We start from the raw sequence: 25,235 nt of genomic DNA on the forward strand, positions 1-25,235 counted from the left end.
TAGGGGGCAGAGCCAGCTGAGGACACTGGGCATTCAGGGAGGGCAAAGGAACAGGAGTTTCCTGACAGTGGAGTACAGTCAGCGCTGAACTTGGGCATCTTCTGTTTCTAATTGAGGGAACTCACGCTGGGCATCCCTGTGGCTCAGATGGTGAAGAATCCACCTGCAATGTGGGAGACATGGGTTTGATCCCTGGGTTGGGAAGATCCCCTGGAGAAGGGAACGGCTACCCACTCCAGTGTTCTGGCCTGGAGAACTCCATGGACTGTATAGCCTGTGGGGTTGTAAAGATTCGGACACGACTGAGTGACGTTCACTTTCCCTTTTTTTTCACGCTGGGAGGCGAGGAAGAGGTTTGCCGAGAATAACGAGAAGCGCGTGGCCCTGAGACACAAACCTGGGTGCGGAGAGGGAACTGATGGCGTTTTCTGGGCTTTTGGTAAAATGCTTGGTCGCCTGCCACTGTTTCTGTCCGCGTGACTCAGGAGAAAAGTTAAGCAGAAACACCTCTAGGTCGTTACCTACTGAGCACATTAACAGATTCACAGTGAATGCGGCGGACTTTCTAGTCACTGCTGAGACTTCCCACGGCTGAATTCACCAGGGCACACCTCTTTCTCTCAAAACGAAGCGTATTCTTTAAAAAGACAGAGAAATCCCCATGTCTGAAGGCCAAGCGCTGTCCTCACACGAAAGGCTTGAAGAGGCAGGTTCTGTCAGAATCGGCGGGAGAGACAGAACCGCCGGGCCTGCCCCGGGGAGGTGGTGACCCTCAGCCTGCGGCGGCCGGTAGGGGCCGTCGAGGAAAGCCAGCTCATCTGGCTGTGAAGTGAGTGTGACTCTTAAACGGAAATTGGAATTATTGAATAAAAGTGTATAAGAAGTCAGAAATAGAGAATAGGTATTAAAACCCAGGGCATGGTTAGAGGAAACAGCAGAGCAACATCCAACTCCCAACAGAATTGGTGGGAAATGACCTTGAAGGAGCATGCAGAACCAGATCGCGAGCAATCCCCGGCATCACTCAAAGGCGTTTCGAGATCCTCCCTCTGCTGAGGTAGGTTTTACGACCCTAGAGGATCTGACAATTGTCAGGACCGAACACTCAGCTGCAGGAGACTCTCACCAGCGTGATATTCATCAGCTCTGGCCTTTCTACCTAAATCCCTTCACTCCGGCGTCTCAGATGATCGGATTTTTAAAGCAGTCCTCTTCAATTTTTAGCTCATAGCCAACCACGTCCAAGACTTTTCCGTAGGCTAGGGGATTTGTTTATTGTCAAGGGGACAGCATATTTTCCCCATCAGGGATGATGTACCCTCTCAAAAGTCACCCTGCCAGTCCCAGGCAGTTGAAAGCCGCAGGGAGACTTGACCCCTCTGCCTGCCCTCTGGAAGCTCGTCACGGGGGACTTCATCCCAGACTCTATACGGCTTGAACCCGTGTTGTACTTGGTGTCTTATAAGGATGAGCCTTGGCCTCTTCTGGCGAACAAGTGGAAGTTCTTTGAACCGGTTTTACCCCTGATATGAAAACTACATGGAATTCAGCATTTCCCCCTTTATTTCTAGCTGAGGACACAGAGGCTAAGAGAAAGTAGATGACTTTCTCTGGGATCACAGTGCAAGACCGGGGAGAATAACCCCCTCCGGTGGACCTGGCTACTTGCCAGTTACCTAGCTCCAAGATCTCCTTAGTGAGCCTCCTGGCTGGGTCGCCTGACCGACTCACCTGGCATCTGGCGTGCAGGGAAGGGCAGGAGCGATGTTTCTCTGCCTGCTTTGACTCTTCCCGTGCTCCCCCAGCCCAGGGACAGCCGTGACCACGTGTCAACGACTGTTCCAGTCTTTTTCAGCTTCACTTAATCATTAAGGAGAGTTCCCGTACCATCTCTCATAATGGTTCTTTCAGGTAAAAGTTTAGCTTCTTGCGCCCTCAAAAATGGCTTCTGAGTGTTTGGGGGAGGGCAGAGAAAAGGGACCTTTGTACCCACATTGTCTTAGCTTGCGTTTTCCAGAGGTAGACCCTGAGATGAGGATTCTTTAAAGAAATGCTCCCAAGGAGTGTCTGGGAGGGAGTCTTCAGGGGACTCCCAGAGTACTGCTAACATCCTGACCTAGACAGCTGTTTCACTGGCGCATTCGTCACTAGAACATTTACCAAGTTGTGTGTGTATTAGTGCATACTTATGTATGTGTGCTACATTAAAAAATTCCAAGGGGTGGGGAGTGATAAATTAGGAGGATGAACAGATACAAACTACTGTATATAAAAAAGATAAACAAGAAAAAATATAAAAAATTTCCACTGCTCTATTTTTCCTGGATATGGATATGTGCTATGCTTAGCCAGTCCTGTCCAGCTCTTTGCAATCCATGGACTACAGCCCACCAGGCTCCTCTGCCCATGGGATTCTCCAGGCAAGAATGCTGGACTGCGTTGCCATGCCCTCCTCCAGCGGATCTTCCCACCCAGGGATCAAGCCCAGGTCTCCTCCACTGAAGGTGAATTCTTTAACATCTGAGCCACCTACAGGAGCAACCAATTTATGAACATAGGCTAAATGGATATGGAGCCTATAGATATAATTTATGGAGATAGGGCAAACATTTTTTTAAACATTTGGTTCTACCATGATACCTTTTTTTAAAAAAAATAAGTATTATTGATGTATAATCATGTACATAAAATTAATTCTTAAAATGTATGACTCAGTGGTTTTTAGTATATTCACAGAGTTGTTTAACCTTTACCACCATTTAGTCTCAAAACATTTTCATCACCCCTTCCCCTGGTGGCTCAGATGGTAAAGAATCTGCCTGCAATGCAGGAGACCTGAGTTCGATCCGTGGGTCAGGAAGATCCCCTGGAGAAGGGAACGGCTATCCCCTCCAGTATTCTTGCCTGGAGAATTCCATGGACAGAGGAGCCTGGGGGTCTACCATTCATGAAGTCGAAAAGAGCTGGACATGACTGAGCAACTAGCACTTTCATTTTTCCGTCCCTGCAAAGAAACTCTTTACCATTAGCAGTCCCTCCCCACACCCTCCACCTCTATCCTGGGCAGCCACATGTCTACTTTGTGTCTCTGTGGATTTGCCTATTTTTCACATGTCATATAAATAAAGCCACACAGCATGTGTCATTTGTGGCAGACATCTTTCGGTTAGGATGTTTTCAAGGTTCATCCACATCCTATGTCACTACATCATTCCTTCCTATTGCCAAATAATATTCCATTGAATGGATGTGCTACATTTTGGTTACTGACTCATCAGTTGATGGACATTCGTGTGGTTGGTTTCTTGGTTATTATGAATAATGTTACTACGAGCATTCATGTGCAGGCTTTTATGTGGACACATGTTTTTATAGCTATTTCTATTTAACCAAATGGTAACTTAAACACTTGCACATTATACAACAGCCTTCCAATTCATCTTTTAGATCAAAGAAGAAGTCAATAATAGAATATTTATAGCTACATGATGCTTATATTTGCATTATATTAGAACTCACAGTGTTACACCAAAACTGCACTCAGAGGAAACTTCATACACTTAACTGTTATCACGCTGAAAAGAAGAAAAACAAGTGAATTATGCTTTCAGTTGAGAAAAGCCAAAAGAACAAGAGGAATAATAATGAATAAGAGGAATCATTGAAAGAAGAGAAGGTGGAACCGTCCGAGTAATGGTGTGGTTTCAGGCAAAGGCACGTAGACCATTGCCGGTGCCAGCCGGCAAAGTCCATCGGGTCCCGAGAACGTGCACGGCGGGGCTGAGAAAGGAAACTGCAGCAAGAGACTACAACAAAGATGGGGTCGAGAGGTTCAGACACGTCTCCACGAAGGGACGCAGTCTGACGCCGACTTTATTCAGCATCTTAGATTTATACAGAAGAGCGTGAGAAAGACAAGACAGTTGACATTTTTTCTTGGTTGACCTATACATCTTACAAACAGTCACAAGAAATCTTGAGAGCATGGGAATGGCTCCCTGTCATTATTTCTTACACCAGATAACATTTCCCTGTGCGTGAGAAGTTTGCACAGAACTCCAGGTGTCTGCGGTAAATAAGCGCCTAATCTCTGGGGTGGCGGGACAGAGAGCTATGTTTGCAAGCAAACCCTCAAGGACTGAGGCAGCTCCCAGAGCTTGTGTCCTTCAGACAAAGGACCCTGTTCTCACGGGCAGCTCCCCACAGACCATCGCCTCAACCCGGTTCTGCAGGCAACCCTGTTGTCTTAAGTTGTTTCCTAAAGTCCCCGCTTGAGGACTTAAGGTGGAAGGACTGGGTTTTCTTATTCCCTCTGTAGTCACTCCAGTAGCTTGAAAGTGAAAGTGTTAGTCACTCAGTCATGTCTGACTCTCTGCAACCCCATGGACTGTAGCCCGCCAGGCTCCTCTGTCCATGGGATTCTCCAGGCAAGAATACTGGAGTGGGTTGCCATGTCCTTCTCCAAGGGATCTACCCAACCCAGGGATCAAACCAGGTCTCCCGCATTGCAGGCGAACCAGTAGCCTGAAGGACATCTCCAAAGAAGAGTTTGAGTGCAGGCTATGGAGGCGCACAGAGCCGGTAAGGGGACCGTGGGCGCCTGGCAGAGCATCAGCAGCGTCTCTCTCATGGTGTCTTCCGGTTTCCGTGGAACAGTCCTTTGTCTGCATGGCTGCATCCTACCACACGGGCTGCACTGGGTAAGCTGCTGCAGGTGGCAGTCGGTATCACTGGGAGCACAGCCTTCCCAGGTGACGGTGCCTTGTGTGACCTGCGCACTTTGATGCACACCGTGCACAGACCTTGCCGTGGATCACATGGCACCCTCTCCCTGTGCCGCCCGGCTTAGGCAGTTCACTGAGGGGCTTGGCTCCATGCTGACCTCGCCCTTGCCCACTGTGAACCCCAGAAAGCCTTGGGGCTCTTATCTCATTTACCTTTCTTCTTCCCCTTGGGGGCATGGGAGAACTTCCAAAGTTAGTTCTGTCCACACCTAACTTGGACTCAAGAACATGCCCCCTGGCCTCAACATCACCTAAGGGTGGGCAAAGCACCTAAGCCACCCCTCCCTCACCCATATAAGGAACAAGGCCATTTGGGGAGCAGGCAAGAAGGGAAGGCTGCTGTATGTTCTCAGCCCACCTTGCTGCAGCAGGGCCCTAATAAAGCCGTGCCTGAATTCCTAAAGAAGAATTCCTAGACCTGCTACTGTTCGGGTTGGGCTATTCCTGAATTTGGAGTCAGGGCAGCCTGGGAGGCAAGGTGCTCCTGTGCCTTAAGACCGAGTTTGTGAAGAGCACCCTTGGGAGACTGCACCGACTCTGTAGACTGCTTTGGGAAGTAAAGTCATTTTCCCAGCACTGGTTCTTCCAATCCTGGAACATGGCGTCTCTCCACCTGTTTGTGTTGACTTTGATTTCCTTCATCAGTGTCTTATAGTTTGCTGCATACAGGTCTTCAGTCTCTTTTATTCTTAGGTATTTTATTCTTTTTGTGGCAATGGTGAATGAGGCTGTTTCCTTAATTTCTCTTTCTGATTTTTCATTGTTAGTGTATAGGGATGCAAGGAATTTCTGTGTATTAATTTTATATCCTATGACTTAGCTTTAGTAATTTCCTGGTGGCATCTTTAGGATTTTCTGTGTATAATATCATGTCATCTGTAAACAGTGAGAGTTTTATTTCTTCTTTTCCAATCCAGATTCCTTTTATTTATTTTTTTTCTTCTCTGATCGCCACATCTAGGACTTCCAAAACTATGTTGAATAATAGTGGTGAGAGTGGGCACCCTTGTCTTGTTCCTGATCTGAGAGGAAATGCTTTCGGTTTTTCACCATTGAGCATACTTTTTACAATGGGTTTGTTGTATATGGCCTTTATTATGTTGAGGCAATGCAGAAGATGTGGGTTTGATTCTTGGGTCAAGAATATCCCCTGGAGAAGGAAATGGCAACCTACTCCAGTATTCTCGCCTGGGAAACCCCATGGGCAGAGGAGCCTGGCGTGCTACAGCCCATGGGGTCGCAAAAGAGTTGCACACAACTTAGTGACTAAACGACAACAGTGTTCCTTCTATGCCCACTTTCTGGAGGGTTTTTATCATAAGAAACACATGAAAGATGCTCACCATTGCTCATTATTCAGTTCAGTTCAGTCGCTCAGTTGTGTCCGACTCTTTGCGACCCCATGAATTGCAGCACGCCAGGCCTCCCTGTCCATCACCAACTCCCGGAGTTCACTCAGACTCACGTACTGAACACATGAAAAGATGCTCAACAGTGCTCATTATTAGAGAAAATCAAATCAAAACTATAGTGAGCTATCACCTCACACTGATCAGAATGGCCATCAACAGAAAATCTGTAAACAATAGGCGCTGGAGAGGGTGTGGAGAAAAGGGACCCTCTTGCACCGTTGGGGGAATGTAAATTGATACAGCCACTCTGGAGAACAGTCTGGAGATTCCTTGAAAAACTGGGAATAAAACCACCATATGACCCAACAATCCCACTACAGGGCACATACCCTGAGGAAAGCAAAACTGAAAAAGACACATGTACCCCAATGTTCATTGCAGCCCTGTTTACAATACTTAGAATATGGAAGCAACCTACATGTCTATAGACAGATGAATAAAGAAGTTGTGGTCCATATAAACAGTAGAGTTTTACTCAGCCATAAAAAGGACTGCACTTGAATCAGTTCTAATGAGGTAGGTAAACCTAGAACCTATTATACAGAGTGAAGTAGGTCAGAAAGAGAAAAAAAAATATCACATATTAATGCATGTATATGGAATCTAGAAGAATGAGCCTATTTGCAGGGCAGCAATGGAGGCGTAAGAGAGCAGGCCTGAGGCACAGCTGGGAAGGAGAAGGTGAGACGACTGGGAGGGCGGCACTGAAGCACGGACTTTACCGCGTTACCATGGATGGCCAGCGGGTATTTGCTGAGAGCTCACACCCACGGCTCTGTGACAACTAGAGGCGTGGGATGGGTGGGCGGTGGAAGGTGGGCTCAAGGTGGGGTGTGTGTGTACCTGTGGCTGATTCATGTTGATGCATGGCAGAAGCCAACACAATATTGTAAAACAATTATGCTTTAATTAAAAATTAAAAAACCTGAGTTTGTGAAAATCTCCTCTGGTTGCTTCCTCCACTCTCAAAACGTGCCGTTTTCAGAGAAGCCATCTCCCTCCTCTTGTGTTTCTCTCTTCCCTAAATCCTGTGAGAAGAACCAAAGTCGGGCTTTTCACTTCCTGGGCATCACGCCCTTCTTACCTGGGGTGCCAGGCCCCTTGGCCTTGACCAGAGGGGGATGGGATACTCAGCTGCACTGTGGAAGACACCCTCTGATGTGAGTCAGCTCCTCTTGGTAAGTTAGAGACAGAGATAAGGTTGTTTATAAATCCCTTTTCTTTTGACAGAGACTTGTTTTTAAGTCTTGCTGTGCATTTGAAAATTCTATTTTCCAAGTCAGAGGCTAAACCATAACTTTCTTTTTCTTTGCATTCCTAAGTAACAGTCCTAATTCCTTTCAAGGCAGATGGATGCCTCAGGCTGCCTAAGGATCTATCTCTAGAAGAACATGTAGAGAAAAACACTAGTGTTATTATTAGAGTAGTACAAGTCCAGCCCAATATTCTGACTCACAATTTGAAGGTTTGGTATCAGGCTGTAGATTCCATCTTATCATCTCAGTTGGTTAGGAGTCAAACCTGAAGCCAATATCTGCTCCTATTGAAACTAAGAAGGACCTTGTGGGGTTCTTGGGCATGAAAGCCTTTTTCTCCCTCCATTTCTTCTAGGCAAGACTCCAGCCCCCATGACCTTCCCTGAGTTCCAAAGGTTAGCGACATTACTTTGCCAACAAAGGTCCATCTAGTCAAGGCTATGGTTTTTCCAGTAATCATGTATGGATGTGAGAGTTGGACCATAAAGAAAGCTGAGCGCCAAAGAATTGATGCTTTTCAACTGTGGTGTTGCAGAAGAGAGAGTCCCTTGGACTCAAGGAGATCCAACAAGTCAATCCTAAAGGAAATCGACCCTGAATATTCATTGGAAGGACTGACGCTGAAGCTGAAGCTCCAGTAGTTTGGCCACATGATGCAAAGAGACAACTCATTAGAAAAGACCCTGATGCTGTGAAAGATTGAAGGCAGGAGAAGTGGATGACAGAGCATGAGATGGTTGGATGGCATCACCGACTCAGTGGACATGGGTTTGAGCAAGCTCTGGGAGATGGTGAAGGACAGGGAGGCCTGGAGTGCTGCAGTCCATGGGGTTGCAGAGTCAGAAAGGACTGAAAAACAGCAAATCAAGGGAGGAGCAACCAAGAAACCACCTGAGGCAAGATTAAAGGACCAGAGAAGCTCATCAAGATTAGGAGACCATCACCTGAGACCCTGCACATACCTTAGTCTTGTCAGCAACCCCACCCTTGAACTTTGCTATGAAACTCCTCATCAAACCCTTCCTGATTGGGACACATTGTTTTTGAGGGCAGGAGCCCACTGTGTCCCCCTTTGCCTGACAACCCAGTGAAGCTATCTCTTTCTACTTTACCCAAAACTCTGCCTCCGAGATGCGATTTGACACCAATGCAGAGGCTGAGACTTTCGGCATCATGTAATTAACACACATGCAATTTCCTCACTCAGGGGATGGCATTCCAAATTGTGCAGAGGTGTAAATGATTATAAAAATGATCATTCCTTGCAGCAGACCATCATTTTTTACAATAGACTATAATTTTAGAAACTAGCATAACTTCCTATTTAGTGGGCTTTCTAGTCCCCACATCAAACAGTTTTTTATGGGTGTTTTGTTTTGCCTCAGACTCCAATAAGACTCTGACATGGTACTGTTGTTGGCCTAGTTTTTATTTAAAACTTTGAGTTTTTATTTAAAACTCGTCACAGGTATTTTTGCATTGGTTTTTGACCTTTAAAAATTATACATTAAAATATTTCAAATTTTGATTACTGAGGGTTTTTTCATTAAAACAGAATTATATTTTCTCTTTAACTGAAGTATAGCTGATTTACAATGTTGTATTAATTTCTGCTGTACAAAAAAAATGCTGTTCAGCAAAGCGATTCAGTTACACATATAAGTATATTCTTTTTCATTATGATTTCTCATAGGATATTGAATTTAGTTTGCTGTGCTATACAGTAGGATCTTGTGTCTATTCATTCTATAGATAATAGTTTGCATTTGCTAACCCCAACTTCCCAGTCCATCCTTCCCCCACTGATTACTGAGTTTTTTGATACGCACTTAAATTTTACACGTGGGGCAAGTGCCTCTCTTACTTCACTCTCTTGTCCTCAAGGACCAAATTCACATGGCCTTCCCTCATGTCACCAAATGGATTCGAGATTTTCCTTGAATTCACGTACGAGATTTCTTTACCTTTCTTGCGACCTAACCTCTGGACTCATCTGTGTCCCTGTCTTACTACTCACCTTCCTCCTTCAGTTGTAAACCACTAGAGGCTAGAATACTGTTTTGATTGACCTTTGCATCCTTTCAACGTCTACTAAAGTACCTTGTACAATAAAGGTTTATTTAAGGAGTAGAATACTTTGTTTCCAATGGAAGGAGAAAGTAAAACACATTTTACAAGAATTTATGTCAGAATGGTTATAGGGTTGCTTTTTTTTTTTAAAGCAAGGATAACTTTTAGGCCATCTTGGAAATTTACTTACATTGAATGCCTTATTTTTTCATGATATAACTGAATTATTACTATATCACACTCAATTTCTATCCCCCTAGCAAACAAGACTAATAGTAGTTAGAAAGGTGGTCACCGAAAACAAGAGGGATTAAAAACCTAAATGTTTGCCCTTTTAGTTTGCAAAAAGGATAATCTACACACAGATACCCAGAAGTTGACTGTACAATTTATCTTTACGCAATTTGATGCAATATTGCCATAGGACATGACACAGTAATTTATTTCTAAAATGTATTTTCAGTATTTTCAGATCAAACTTTGTTTTCCTCTTGACATAATTGATTACTGCTTTCACTGGGATTTATTTTAAAGTAATTCTGAACTGAAAAACTGCAAGAAAAGTAGAAACTGCTCATGGCTCTATTAGGGCAGCGGTGTCTAGAATAGCATGGCAGAACGCTTTTTTTCTTTCTTGCTATTTGATTTTTCTATTTCTTTATTGCTGTGATCATTGTAGAAAGGACTCCAGGTCACACATAGTCTTACGAATGAAGATGAAGGCGCACAGGTTGAAATACCCCGTCTTCCGCGGCAGGGATTGAGTACACGAAGCACAGAGGTTCGCGAGCGCTGTGAACGAATTGTGCCTTTTTGGATACTTCACTTCCGCTATAAAATCAAGTCCTCGGCTGCATTTCCCCACATGCATCAATGAGCTATTTTAAAAATATCTGTTTATTACATTTTTTATTTGGCTGTGCTGGGTCTTCCTTGCTGCGCATGGGCTTTCTCGAGCTGCGGCGAGCGGGGCTTCTCTCCGGTTGTGGCGTGTGGGCTTCTCCCTGCGGAGGCTTCTCTTGCTGTGAAGTGCCGGCTCTAGGCTCATGGGCTCAGTTCTTGGGGCTCCCAGGCCCTAGAGCACAGGCTCAGTGGTTGGGGCGCTCCGCTTAGCTGCTCCGGGGGATGTGGGATCTTCTTGGCCCAGGGATCGAACCGGTGTGCCCCCCAACCCACCACCCTGCCCCATTGCAAGGCAGACTCTTAACCACTGGACCACCAGGGAAGCCTCATCCATTAGCTATTCCTGTATAACAAGCAATCACAAATTGCAGTACCTTAAAGCAATAATAGTTTATTATTTCTTATAAATGTATAGATTGACAGGGAGCTTCTGCTGATCTGGAGCAGGCTCGGCTGGTTTTGGGTAGGCACCCTCATGGGTCTGTGGTCAACTGACCCCCCCAGGCATCCAGGACTGGCCACGATGGGTGGTTACACTGTTCTGTAGCAGGCAGCCCTGGGCTTGTTAACATGGTGGTGTGGGTCCAAGAGGGAGAGGCCAAGAGCATCAGTCTCCCTTCAAGATCAGGCCCAACACCCTCACATTATTTTTCAGCTGCCGTCTATTGCCAAAGGGAGACATACGCCCATCCGAGACTCTCTGGAATGAGCTGCAAAGGCACATCATAAAAGGCAGGGATCCAAGGAGGGAATAATTGAGGTGGGCCCTTTTTATAATCAATCTACCATACAGTGTGAGATGGTCTCTTTTCTTAGTCTTGAAAATATTTGAGATAGAGTTCAAAAAAAAATATACAGCTATACAAAATTGTTTAACACAATAAATAAAAATATAAGATTAGGTGTGGTTAGCAGAACTCTAAGATGGTCCCCAAGATTTCTGCCCTTTGGTACACATATCACTTCTAATTCTCTCCCTTTGATCTTGAGAAGGATCTGTGGATACAATGAGAGAGTCACTCCCCTGATTGTTAGATTCGGCGGCAAAAGCGACAGCAGGGCCATTTCCCTGACTGTGTGACGTGATGTAAGGCTGTCCATGCAGGGCCTCCCTGGTGGCTCAGTGGTAAAGGATCTGCCTGCCAATGCAGGAGACACGGGTTTGATCCCTGGTCTGGGAAGATCCCACATGTTGTGGAACAACTAAACCTGTGCGCTGCAACTATTGAGCCTGTGCGCTAGAGCCGGGAGCTAACTCCTGAGCCCACGTGCCCGAGAGCCCGCACTCCACAGTAAGAAAAGCCACCGCAGTGAGAAGCCTGAGCACCATAACTGGAGAGTAGCCTCCACTCCCCGCAACTAACAAGAGCCTGTGCAACAGCGGAGACCCAGCACAGCCTGTACATGTGTATGTGTATGTGTATGTATATGTGTGTTCATTAGAAGGACTGATGCTGAAGCTGAGACTCCAATACTTTGGCCACCTGATGCGAAGAGCTGACTCATTGGAAAAGACCCTGATGCTGGGAAAGAGGAGAAGGGGACAACAGAGGATGAGATGGTTGGGTGGCATCACTCACTCAATGGACATGGGTTTGGGTGGGCTCTGGGAGATAGTGATGGACAGGGAGGCCTGGCGTCCTGCAGTCCATGGGGTTGCAAAGAGTCGGACAAGACTGAGCGACTGAACTGAACTGATACATATACATATATGTATATATATAAATATATTTGATCTTGAGTTCCCAAAAGGAATGCAGTCCAGCTATCACCTACGTTGCAGTTTTGTGAGACCCTAAACAGAAGAAACAGCCAAGCTCTGCCTGACTCCTGACCCACAGAAACAGAGATAATAAATGCATGTTGTTTCAAGTCACCAAACTAATGGTAATTTGGTAAGCAGCAACAGAGAACTCATACATCAGGGGAATACCCAAATAAGATGTTAAGATGCAGACAAATGGACAATAAGAACCATATTTTGCAGATACTGCAGACAGGGGCTTTGGAGAGTTAGTAAGTTGAAATACAAATTTGATTCTGAGACTCTTGAAGGCCAAAATTACAGGGAAAAGACAATCTTTATTATTACATTCACTTTTGTGTGAAGCATGTGATTCCTTTTTCAGACTTAAAAGACATGAGTATCCCAATTGTGAATGCAATATTCACAATTCACAATTCATTCAACAATTCACAATGGTTACCAATCAACATCCACCCTGGGGTGGTAATATCAGAAGGCTGCAGCTGGTGTGCAGGATTTAGAGATATGTGAGGTATCAGGACAAAAGATGTTTCAACTTACGGGGTACTCCAGAGCTGTGGCTGGGTTACAAAGTCAGATGGGGTTGTCTAAAAAGCCCTGGTACAACAAAGGTTCGTCTAGTCAAGGCTATGGTTTTTCCAGTGGTCATGTATGGATTTGAGAGCTGGACTGTGAAGAAGGCTGAGTGCCGAAGAATTGATGCTTTTGAACTGTGGTGTTGGAGAAGACTCTTGAGAGTCCCTTGGACTGCAAGGAGATCCAACCAGTTCATTCTGAAGGAGATCAGCCCTTGGATTTCTTTGGAAGGAATGATGCTAGAGCTGAAACTCCAGTACTCTGGCCACCTCATGTTAAGAGCTGACTCATTGGAAATGACTCTGATGCTGGGAGGGATTGGGGGCAGGAGGAGAAGGGGACGCCAGAGGATGAGATGGCTGGATGGCATCACTGACTCGATGGACGTGAGTCTGAGTGAACTCCGGGAGTTGGTGATGGACAGGGAGGCCTGGTGTGCTGCGATTCATGGGGTCGCAAAGAATCGGACACGACTGAGTGACTGAACTGAACTGAACTGAACTGATTCAAGTAGGACAGTGGCAGATGAGATTGCTCCAAGACAGAAGCAACAGGTCCCCAAAGGAAAATCTCTCACATCTCGCAGGTTCAGCAGAGTGGGGGAGGGAACCAGCTCCAGTACCCCCGACCTCTGCCACCAGCCTTGCCATCCATTAAACCCAACTGGTGAGTCACTGATTGATTCGGGCTGGAGGGTAAGCTGGGGTGAAGAGGCAGCTAGAAGAATCTGTCAGTGATCTTGACCTGAGATGGACCTATTCTGCTCTAGCAATGTGGTGGTAGGGATGGAAGTGGGTGGTTTGGAGAGAAATTTAAGAGGTGTCAGATTATTGGATCACCAAGTGGGGGTATCCAGAGATGCAGAAGGAAAATTAAAAGAAGGAATTGTCATAGAAACCAAGGAAGAAATCATTCTAAAAGCATGATCAACCACTTCAGATGCTGTAGGGAAGTAAGACTGGGACGTGTTCATCACGTGTGTCGGTTCAGAGGTGATTTGACATCTTTAGTGATGAAGGCGGAGAAAATGGGATCCAGAATCCAGGTGAGAGACTCACCTTGAATAGAAGGGAAAAGTTTCCTAGAAATGAGTGAGAAAAAGAGGGAAGGAAGGTGCTTTTTTATCCCTTCAGAGAAGAAGAGTAGGAAAAGGAATTTAATGTAGTTTAATGTAGTTCCAACCTAGATAGCATATTGAAAAGCAGAGACATTACTTTGCCAACAAAGGTCTGTTTAGTCAAGGCTATGGTTTTTCAGTGGTCATGTATGGATGTGAGAGTTGGACTGTGAAGAAAGCTGAGTGCCGAAGAATTGATGCTTTTGAACTGTGGTGTTGGAGAAGACTCTTGAGAGTCCCTTGGACTGCAAGGAGATCCAACCAGTTCATTCTGAAGGAGATCAGCCCTTGGATTTCTTTGGAAGGACTCATGCTTAAGCTGAAACTCCAGTACTTTGGCCACCTCATGCGAAGAGTTGACTCATTGGAAAAGACTCTGATGCTGGGAGGGATTGGGGTCAGGAGGAAAAGGGGACGACAGAGGATGAGATGGCTGGGTGGCATCACCAACTTGATGGATGTGAGTTTGAGTGAACTCCAGGAGTTGGTGATGGACAGGGAGGCCTGGTGTGCTGTGATTCATGGGGTCGCAAAGAGTCGGACACAGCTGAGCGACTGAACTGAACTGAACTGAATGTAGTTCCTACTGTATTTTTTTCCCACTTTCTCTGTCAAGCAGGAAGAGAATTGCACTGACCGTGAGTGAGGACATTCCTTGGGCTGAACACTGCAAGTGAAAGTTAAAGTCGCTCAGTGTGTCCGACTCTTTGTGACCCCATGGGCTATACAGTCCATGGACTTCTCCAGGCCAGGATACTGGAGCGGGTAGCCTTTCCCTTCTGCATGGGATCTTCCCAACCCAGGGATCGAACCGGGGTCTCCTGCATTGCAGGCAGATTGTTTATCAGCTGAGCCACAAGGGAAGCCCAAGAATACTGGAGCGGGTAGCCTATCCCTTCTCCAGCGGATCTTCCCAACCCAGGAATTGAACCCAGGTCTCCCACATTGCAGGCGGGTTCTTTACCAGTTGAGCCACCAGGGAAGCCCTGATAAGAGGCAGTTGTGGCCATTACAAGCAGAGGAATTTCTGGTCAATGGTAAGCAGCAACTGTGGGTGCAGAGCACGGTGTTTCCTGAGTCTCCCCCCACCATGAGCTGAGGACTGCTTTCAGGGCACTAGTGCCTGAGCCCCTCTGACTGCCCTGTCTCTCTGGCAGAGCCTGCCCCACAGCCAGACGCAGTTATCAGAGTAGGGGTGTGGTGCCCTTCAAGCAGACTTTGGGGGCTGGAGGTGGACGCTGAGGAGGGCGGATGGGACCCTGATGTGTGTACTACAGCTTTATGGGCAGAGAAGTATCCAAGTCTGGAGACAAAGAGGAAAGGCTAAGTGAGAGTCCTGGCAGGGAGGCGGTTGATGTGGCGTGATGGACTGTGGGATTTAGCAAGAATACTGTAGCATGTTGCCATTTCCTACTAAGGGATCTTCACAACCCAGGGATTGAACCTGCATCTCCTGTGCTGCAGGTGGATCTTTACCTCTGAGTCGCAGGGGAAGAACCTATATATAATCGAAAAGAATCTGGAAAAGGATAAGCACATGTTCTTACATGTGTCATATATAATGTATAACTGAATCACTTTGTTGTACACTTGAAACTAACAGCACTGTAAATTAATCACACGTCAATAAAGCAGACGAAACAGTGAGACGTCACTTCACACCACTGTAAATTAATTACACGTCAATAAAGCAGACAAAACAGTGAGACGCCACTTCACACCACTGGGCTAACCACTATCAGGAGAATTGAAATTAACAAGCGTTGACAAGGATGTGAAGAAGTTGGAAGCTTTCGCACTGTTGGTGGGAGTGTGAAAAGATGCAACAATTATGGAGAACAGTATGGAGGTCCTCTGAATATTAAAAAAGAACTACCACATGATCCAACAGTCCCGCTTCCGGGTATATGCCCCAAAATACTAAAAGCAGGGTCTTGAAGAGACTTGCTGTATACTCATGTACATAGATACATGATCCAACAGTCCCGCTTCTGGGTATATGCCCCAAAATACTAAAAGCAGGGTCTTGAAGAGACTTGCTGTATACTCATGTACATAGATACATGATCCAACAGTCCCGCTTCTGGGTATATGCCCCAAAATACTAAAAGCAGGGTCTTGAAGAGACTTGCTATATACTCATGTACATAGATACATGATCCAACAGTCCCGCTTCTGGGTATATGCCCCAAAATACTAAAAGCAGGGTCTTGAAGAGACTTGCTATATACTCATGTACATAGATACATGATCCAACAGTCCTGCTTCCAGGTATATGCCCCAAAATACTAAAAGCAGGGTCTTAAAGAGACTTGCTATATACTCATGTACATAGATACATGATCCAACAGTCCCGCTTCTGGGTATATGCCCCAAAATACTAAAAGCAGGGTCTTGAAGAGACTTGCTGTATACTCATGTGCATAGATACATGATCCAACAGTCCCGCTTCCAGGTATATGCCCCAAAATACTAAAAGCAGGGTCTTAAAGAGACTTGCTATATACTCATGTACATAGATACATGATCCAACAGTCCCGCTTCTGGGTATATGCCCCAAAATACTAAAAGCAGGGTCTTGAAGAGACTTGCTATATACTCATGTACATAGATACATGATCCAACAGTCCTGCTTCCAGGTATATGCCCCAAAATACTAAAAGCAGGGTCTTGAAGAGACTTGCTATATACTCATGTACATAGATACATGATCCAACAGTCCCGCTTCCAGGTATATGCCCCAAAATACTAAAAGCAGGGTCTTGAAGAGACTTGCTATATACTCATGTACATAGATACATGATCCAACAGTCCCGCTTCCAGGTATATGCCCCAAAATACTAAAAGCAGGGTCTTAAAGAGACTTGCTATATACTCATGTACATAGATACATGATCCAACAGTCCCGCTTCCAGGTATATGCCCCAAAATACTAAAAGCAGGGTCTTGAAGAGACTTGCTATATACTCATGTACATAGATACATGATCCAACAGTCCCGCTTCCAGGTATATGCCCCAAAATACTAAAAGCAGGGTCTTAAAGAGACTTGCTATATACTCATGTACATAGATACATGATCCAACAGTCCCGCTTCTGGGTATATGCCCCAAAATACTAAAAGCAGGGTCTTGAAGAGACTTGCTATATACTCATGTACATAGATACATGATCCAACAGTCCCGCTTCCAGGTATATGCCCCAAAATACTAAAAGCAGGGTCTTGAAGAGACTTGCTGTATACTCATGTGCATAGATAGCATCACTAGTCACAATAACCAAGAAATGGAAGAAACCCGATGTCCACTGATGAATGGATAAACAAAGTGTGGAACATTCATACAATGGAATAGTATCCAGCCCTAAAACTGAAAGATCCTGTCATATGTTACAACATGGATGAACCCTGAGGATATTATGCTATGTGATATAAGCCAGGCACAATAAAGGCAAACATTGTATGATTCAATTTATATGAGGTATTTACAGCCATCAAATTCATAGAGACAACGAGAATGGCGGTTGCCAGGCCTGAGGGATTGGGAGTTATTGTTTAATGGGCTTAGTTTCACTTTTGCAAGATGAAAAAGTTCTGGAGACCTGTTGCACAGCAATGTGAATATATGTAACACTACTAAACTGTACGCTTAAAATGATTATAATGGTTAAAAAGAAAAAAGAGTGGGTTTTATATGTGATCTACATCTCATATACTATAATCTCAAAAAAGTTACATGAAAAAATTTTAAAGCAAGTTGCAAAGCTGTTTGTAAAATAAAAATGTGTATGTAGAACAGAAATAAAGTGTAAGCATCTATTGAAAATGTTAACAGTGGTTGGATTACATGTAAAAATCTATATTTTTCTGCACTTTCCAACTTCTCTTCTGGTGAAAACGTATTACCTTGATATATAGAAAACAAGGCACTTCCTCTGTCAAAACAAGAAAGGTGGTACCTGGGCTACAGTGTCTGTAGTCACAGGAGAGGGCAGTTCACTAACTTTTGCCTCCCGTGGGGATGAGGCCGACCCCTGTGCCTCTGGCTGGCTGGCTGATCCTAAGACAAAGCATCACTGCTGTCCTTGTCAGTGAGAAACCGCCCTGAGTTTGGAGATAGTCCTCCTTCCTAATGGCTCTAATTGCTTTCTTAACAATTCAGAGGAAGGAAGCTTTTCTCTACTAGCTCCGTAGCACCAACAGTCTTTTCATTCAGATCATCAGCTAGGTGAGCTCTTTTCAATTTCATCTGAGTAGGCTGAAGGGATGGCTCTACAAACGCTCCTTCTAAAATGTGCATCCTGACAAGTTCAGGACGATAGCGCTGGCTCTGAATCCCGTGCTTCAGAGGGTTTCAGTTCTGGCTCCTTTTGAGCTTTCTATCTGCTCGTGGAATGCCGCTGGCCTCTTCAGAGGTGATAGGACGCCCTAGTCCACTAGCTGCTTTCTCCAGCTCCTCTGTTGCAACTTCAGCTGAAGCATGATGTCCTTTCGTCCTAGGGGGCAGGTGCTGCCTGGAGAGTAAGGTGAGCCCCTGAAATTCATGTGCAACCGCTTTACTTTGAGGACGTGGAGCAAGATGGGCCAAAGGTCACACTTTATCCGCCGTGCCTAGTGCCCTGTGTGATCCGTTGTGTTCCAACCACCGGCAGCAAGGGATATGAGATACTTCTAAAATGTGGTCTGTTGAAGAGACTCAGTAGAAAAATCTCTAATTATGTTCCTGTCTTACATTCCCTTTCTGAGCACCTTTGCTGGGAACGTCCTAGGCTGCCCACGATCTCAGGAGACTTGCCATTTGCAGTCTTGACTGAGGTTAAAGAGTCCACTTCCAAGATGGCACCCTCGTGTGGCTGACAATTTGCCTTTTGATGCTGGCAGGAGTCCTCAGCTCTTTGCTACGTGGCCATGTGTTGAAGTAGAGAACAAAGGCAGGAAAAAGTCAGTTTGCCACAGTAAGAATAGGGGCTTCCATTTGGAGCATTTCATTTGAAGGTGCCTGCTGGACTACTGAATGTATGGATGTGAGAGTTGGACTGTGAAGAAGGCTGAGTGCCGAAGAATTGATGCTATTGAACTGTGGTGTTGAAGAAGACTCTTGAGAGTCCCTTGGACTGCAAGGAGATCCAACCAGTCCACCCTAAAGGAGATCAGTCCTGGGTGTTCATTGGAAGAAGGACTGATATTGAAGCTGAAACTCCAGTCCTTTGGCCACCTGATATGAAGAGCTGACTCATTTGAAAAGACCCTGATGCTGGGAAAGATTGAGGGCAGAAGGAGAAGGGGACGACAGAGGATGAGATGGTTGGGTAGCATCACTGACTCAATGGATATGGGTTTGGGTGGACTCTCAGAGTTGGTGATGGACAGGGAGGCCTGGCGTGCTGAGGTTCATGGGGTCACAAAGTCGGACACGACTGAGCAACTGAACTGAACTGAGCTGGACTACTTTAGACATTTCCAAAGGCCATTAGATATACCAGTCTGGTGAGCAGAGGGAAAGATAGGATGGAAATAAAGATTTAGTAGTCACCAGTAGCAACTCAAACATGGGCGTGAATGAGACGGCTGGACGGGAAAGCCTCAGAGGAGGGAGTTTTGGAAGAGGCCGCAAGATGCTGTGATTATGGGAGAATCCATGGCCTCAATTTGAGAAAGTTGTCAAGGAGACCCTGGACCTGGAGGAGGGTCGCATTTCAGTCAGGGCGAGCAGCCCAGAGAACACTGAGGCTGGTAGGGGAAGCCAGGTGAGCTGGAGGAGGAGGAAGGGGGCAGTTGAAGCACATGAGGGATGAGAGAGCGTTTCTGAGGATGGCAGAGATGAAGGTCGTGGATGGAAACATCCCAAGGGGACAGAACCTGGCTTAACCATTTTTCTGTTGCCCGTTCTTAGCGTATCAGTGCCGGCTTGCTATAGGAGCTGGCTCTATAGTAGGTGGCTCTCCTGGATTTCAGGACATGGGTCTAACAGGCTGAAACTAGGAGAAACTGAAGACAGAGACTGATTTTCAGTATGGTGGAGTGCCACGCGATGTTGCTATTCTAGCTGACAGAAATGATATGCCCCCTGATCAGATTCTTAACTGACCCCAAATCAGATCCTCATGCCAGAATCCGTGCCACTTCCTGGGAAGCCACAGTAACACCTGAACGCAGGATCAGAACTCTCCCCCCAGCTTGCTTCCTTCAGTTCAGTCGCTCAGTCATGCCCGACTCTTTGTGACCCCACGAACTGCAGCATGCCAGGCCTCCCTGTCCATCACCAACTCCCAGAGTACACCCAAACCCATGTCCATTGAGTAAGTGATGCCACCTAACCAGCTCATCCTCTGTCGTCTCCTTCTCCTCCTGCCCCCAATCCCTCCCAGCATCAGGGTCTTTTCAAATGAGTCAGCTCTTCGCATCAGGTGGCCAAAGTACTGGAGTTTCAGCTTGAGCATCATTCCTTCCAGTGAACACCCAGGACTGATCTCCTTTAGGATGGACTGGTTGGATCTCCTTGCAGTCCAAGGGACTTTCAAGAGTCTTCTCCAACACCACAGTTCAAAAGCATCAATTCTTCAGCACTCAGCTTTCTTCACAGTCCAACTCTCACATCCATACATGACCACTGGAAAAACCACAGCCTTGACTAGACGGACCTTTGTTGACAATGTCTCTGCTTTTTAATATGTTGTCTAGGTTGGTCATAACTTTCCTTCCAAGGAGTAAGCGTCTTTTAATTTCATGGCTGCAGTCACCATCTGCAGTGATTTTGGAGCCCAGAAAAATAAAGTCTGACACTGTTTCCACTGTTTCCTCATCTATTTGCCATCAAGTGATGGGACTGGATGCCATGATCTTTCTGAATGTTGAACTTTAAGCCAACGTTTTCACTCTCCTCTTTCAATTTCATCAAGAGGCTCTTTAGTTCCTCTTCACTTTCTGCCATAAGGGTGGTGTCATCTGCATATCTGAGGTTATTGATATTTCTCCCGGCAATCTTGATTCCAGCTTGTGCTTCCTCCAGCCCAGCATATGAGCTGACTCTTATTACCAGCCTGCAGAAATACATTCCCAGGCTTTGTTTTGTCTTGGAATTCTTGCATAGATGGTTGGGGCCAGCACGCTTTGAGGACTCTCAATCTCTGATGGAGTTAACAACCATGATGATTTGGAGGCTTAAATTATCTCCTGGTCGCACCACCAGCTACATCAGTTAGAGCCGGAACTAGGGTGAGGAGCTGTGTATGGGAGAACATAGCCTGGAGAAGTCCAGAACAAAAGCCAAACCCAGAGGATTAAAGTCCAGGGTCCGTGAACTTGAGTCTTCAAATCCAGGCTTTCAGTCAGAAGAGATGAAAAACAATAAGTGATGATAACCAAAATCAACATTTTTGAGAGCTCACCCTGTGCCAGAACCTGTGCTAAGCTTATTCTATGGATCCTGTTTTATTTTCATAGGAATGTTCTGAGGCAGGTCTTACTGTCATCCAAACCCTATGGATAAGAAGACTGAGGCTTGGGGCGTTTAAGTAACAGATTCATGACTATGCAGCTGGGAAAGAGCAGAGTCAGGTTGAAACCAAAGTGCTTTCAACCAGAGTCTGCATTTTTGTCCATGACGCCCTCCCCCGAGCTGTAGCTGAGAATCCTGTGGGTGTTTGGGGTCTTCTTCACCAACTAGCAGCTTTGATGCAGATCTTGGCTGAGGTCCTGGAGTCTGTGAGAAGCGTAATGACATCTGTTCTGTTTCCATGGCCTTTGTTTATGGCTCCAAATAGAATTTCAGGCAATGGTTCTGGGAGGGTATACCTGTTAAGAAGATATTGAGATTAATGGGGTAGAAACCCAATTTTAACTCACATTTTATTATATTACAAGGATGCAGAGGGTTTTTGTGGAACCCAAAGATAGGCATGTGGCTGAGACTAAGCAACCAATGCAAATAGCTCTTGAAAACTACCTGGATAGTATCTGTGTAACTTGCCTTTTTATTTCAGGCTGTCTGCCTCTATTTCTATCTATATGCCCACTTCTCTCTCTCTTCCTTTGTCTATCTATCAATCTCTTTTTCCCCATCTCTCCAGATGGATTTTTTCAGCCTCTCTAGTTGTGAAATGGGGGCCACAACCTTGATCCCTGATAGTTCTGGAACTTTACTTCCATCTCCAAATGCAGCCCCCACGACTAACAGCATTAGCTTCACTTGTGAAATCATTATAAATGTAAAATACCAGGGCCCACCCCAGATCAACAGAACCAGAAGCTCTGGGATGAGGCCCAGCAGTCTATTTTAACAAGTCCTCCAGGTGGTTCTAATGCATACCTAGTTTGAGGACCATTGGTTTTTATCTTGTAGTTTTGGCCATCTGGAAAAAGACTGACCAATTTGCACCCCCAGAGTCAGAATTTTCAGCAAAGGGTCACGGGCACAGCTTGAGTCTGGGCTCCACCTCTGCACTGATTAGCTGCAGCCTGAACACTGGGTCATGTGTAGCCTTCCTTGTCCCACTGCGAAACACCTGGACAGATGTGGAGACGGGAGCTGTTTCAGAAAACAGGCGGTTTGGAAAAGAACTGGTGTGCAGGAAGACATGGACAGAACAAGAGAAATGACCAGATTGCAGTACCTAGAGGGCTTCCCTGGTGGTTCAGATGGTAGAGAATCTGCCTGCAGTGCAGGAGACCTGTGTTAGATCCTTAGGTGGGGAAGATCCCCTGGATAAGGAAATGGTAACCCACTCCAGTATTCTTGCCTGGAGAATCCCATGGACAGAGGAGTCTGGCAGGCTACACAGTCCTTGGGGTCACAAGAGTCAGACACAACTGAGCAACTATCACTCAATACCTAGAACTGGAGACACCTTATGGACTGGGCATAGCCATGATGGGAGTGGTCAGGGAGGTTAATGAAACCCAGGTTCCTGCTTGCCCGGGGGCAGCCTGTGGAACCAAGGTCCATCCTGTTACAGAACTTGGGTTTGACTATGCATCCCTGTAGAATCCAATACTGACAGACAGTGGTTGGGTGGAAGGAGAGATATCTTTATTGAGGAAGCTGACAATCTTGGGGAGAAGGTGGACTCATGTCCCAAAGAACCAAGTCCCCATTGATGATCAGGGGACAAGAGATTTTAAAGGGGACTTTCAGGGGTGCACTTCCCTGGTGGCTCAGATGGTAAAGCGTCTACCTACAATGCCAGAGACCCAGGTTAGATCCCTGGATCAGGAAGATCCCCTGGAGAAGGAAATGGCAACCCACTCCAGTACTCTTGCCTGAAGAATCCCATGGATGGAGGAGTCTGGTGGGCTACAGTCCATGGGATCGCAAAGAGCTAGACATGACCAAGCAACTTCATTCAGGGGTGCACAGGCAGGGGTGGAATAGGGGTCACATGCAGAACCACACAGTCCGCTCCAACATTTATTTTGAAATTTGTCATGCAGTAGTCTGCTCAGCATCATTTTGATTGTGTTGACTGCCATTAGTCTTCATTTCCAGGGTTGGTTTGTTCCCAATTCCTTGAGACCAGTTCTCAGAATTGCGTAAGATGGAGCAGTTGATGTCTTGGCTACAGTCTGGTCATCATGTTAACTTTTTCCATCTGGTGGGGGTTTCAGTATCTGCAAACCAGCTCAAAGAATATGGCTCAGAATGTTATCTATAGCTCTTGAGGAAGAACTAAAAGTCTTTGACTTTGTTTAAAGGCTAAAATCATTATATTGTCTTGTTTTACTGCTTTCCTTTGCTTCTGCATTTCCTCCTGTTTCTTAGATTAAGTTTATTCTTTGGCTAATTTTTTTTACAGACTAGAGGCAGGTGGAATTCCATGGGTGTGGGGGGGTTCTGTCCCAGCAGGCCCCACAGGCCCTGCTCTGTTACAATACTTCCTGAGCGATTGTCTTGGCCATGGTCATGGTGCAGAGCATTGTCTTGGCCATGGTCATGGTGCAGAGCATTGTCTTGGCCACGGTCATGGTGCAGCGCACTGAGCTTCACACTGATCCATCTCTTGTCACCTTGTGTCCCTTTTCCCTGAGTGGTCTCCATCCAAGTTATCACCTACTTTAGGTCCTGAAATTGTATTATAATAGTTACAGCAACAGTTCTCAAAGTCTGGTCCCTCAGACTATTTCATGCACTGCACAGATCAAACTGTTTTCACAATAACACTGAGCTTTTATTTGTCCTTTTCACTGTATTGCCTTTTGTATTGACGGTAAAACTGCCGGTGCCTCAGCGCCAAGACTGTGATGCTCAAACTCTACATAGTAACGATTGTATTCATCACTGCCAGGCCCTCACAGTACATGCTTTTAACAGTCAGTTTCAGTGACAAATGTCCTTGATAAAGAAATATTAATAGAAAGTTTACTCTCCCCATTCGTCCCACACTGGAAGCTGCTGTATAGCACAGGGTGGTCAGCTCAGTGCTCTGTGGTGACCTAGAGGGGTGGGATGGCATGCAGTGGGAGGGAGGCTCCTGAGGGAGGGGACGTAAGTGTACTTATTGCTGATTCACTTCATCGTACAGCAGAAACTATCACAACATTGTGAGGAGATTTTACTTGAATAAAAGTAGGAATTTTATCAAATTAATCAATACAACAAAATTAAGCTAATTAAATTTCAACTATTGAGAGCATATATTTTTCATGCTCTTGGGCTTCCCATGTGGCCCAGTGTTAGGGAACCCATCTGCCAATGCAGGACATGCAAGAGACGTGGGTGCGATCCCTGGCTCGGGAAGATCCCACGGAGGAGGAAATTGCGACCTGCTCCAGCATTCTTGCCTGGAGAATTCCACGGACAAAGGAGTCTGGTGAGTTACAGTCCACGGGGTCACAAAGAGTTGGGAATGACTGAGCTACTGAACACAAAATGAGAAGTGTATGTAAAGTACTTTTTCCCATCCTGAACTGTGAACGTTGTCTCGGGACAGAGTGCTCATTGTATCATTTGAGCTGTGAGATGAATTAACCTCTTTTTTTGTGTGTGGCTGTGCAGCTTGTGGGATCTTTGTTTTCTGACCGTGGATTGAACCAGAGACTTTAGCAGTGAAAGTGCAGAGTCCTAACCACTAGACCACCAGGGAATTCCAAATTAGCCTCTTTTCCATACAAAACCATTTTTTTTACTTTAAGAATGACTGATCGCCAAGCTTCACCGTAAACTGTCCTAGTACTTCAGAACTTTTTATGATGAACTCTGTGGTGAATTTAACCAGTGTTATTTTTGCATATTGTCTAATGCTCTGTCAACACTTGGAAGATCTGCATAACCCAATGAACCAATATTTTCAGAATAATCAATTCATGATACAAAATTGTGTGTGGGTAAGAGTCATTCAAAGTGCAAGACAGACCAAT

The 25,235-nt window shown here is 45.6% G+C and overlaps 1 pseudogene; it reads right to left on the minus strand.

Annotated features, from left to right (window-relative positions):
- Positions 1-330: 330 nt before the first annotated feature.
- On the minus strand, positions 331-23,843 carry LOC139182746 (myocardin-related transcription factor A-like; annotated as a pseudogene).
- Between the last annotated feature and the right edge of the window lie 1,392 nt (positions 23,844-25,235).

The sequence above is a fragment of the Bos indicus genome, chromosome 1, assembly GCF_029378745.1.
Source record: "Bos indicus isolate NIAB-ARS_2022 breed Sahiwal x Tharparkar chromosome 1, NIAB-ARS_B.indTharparkar_mat_pri_1.0, whole genome shotgun sequence".
In the NCBI taxonomy this organism is placed as follows: domain Eukaryota; kingdom Metazoa; phylum Chordata; class Mammalia; order Artiodactyla; family Bovidae; genus Bos; species Bos indicus.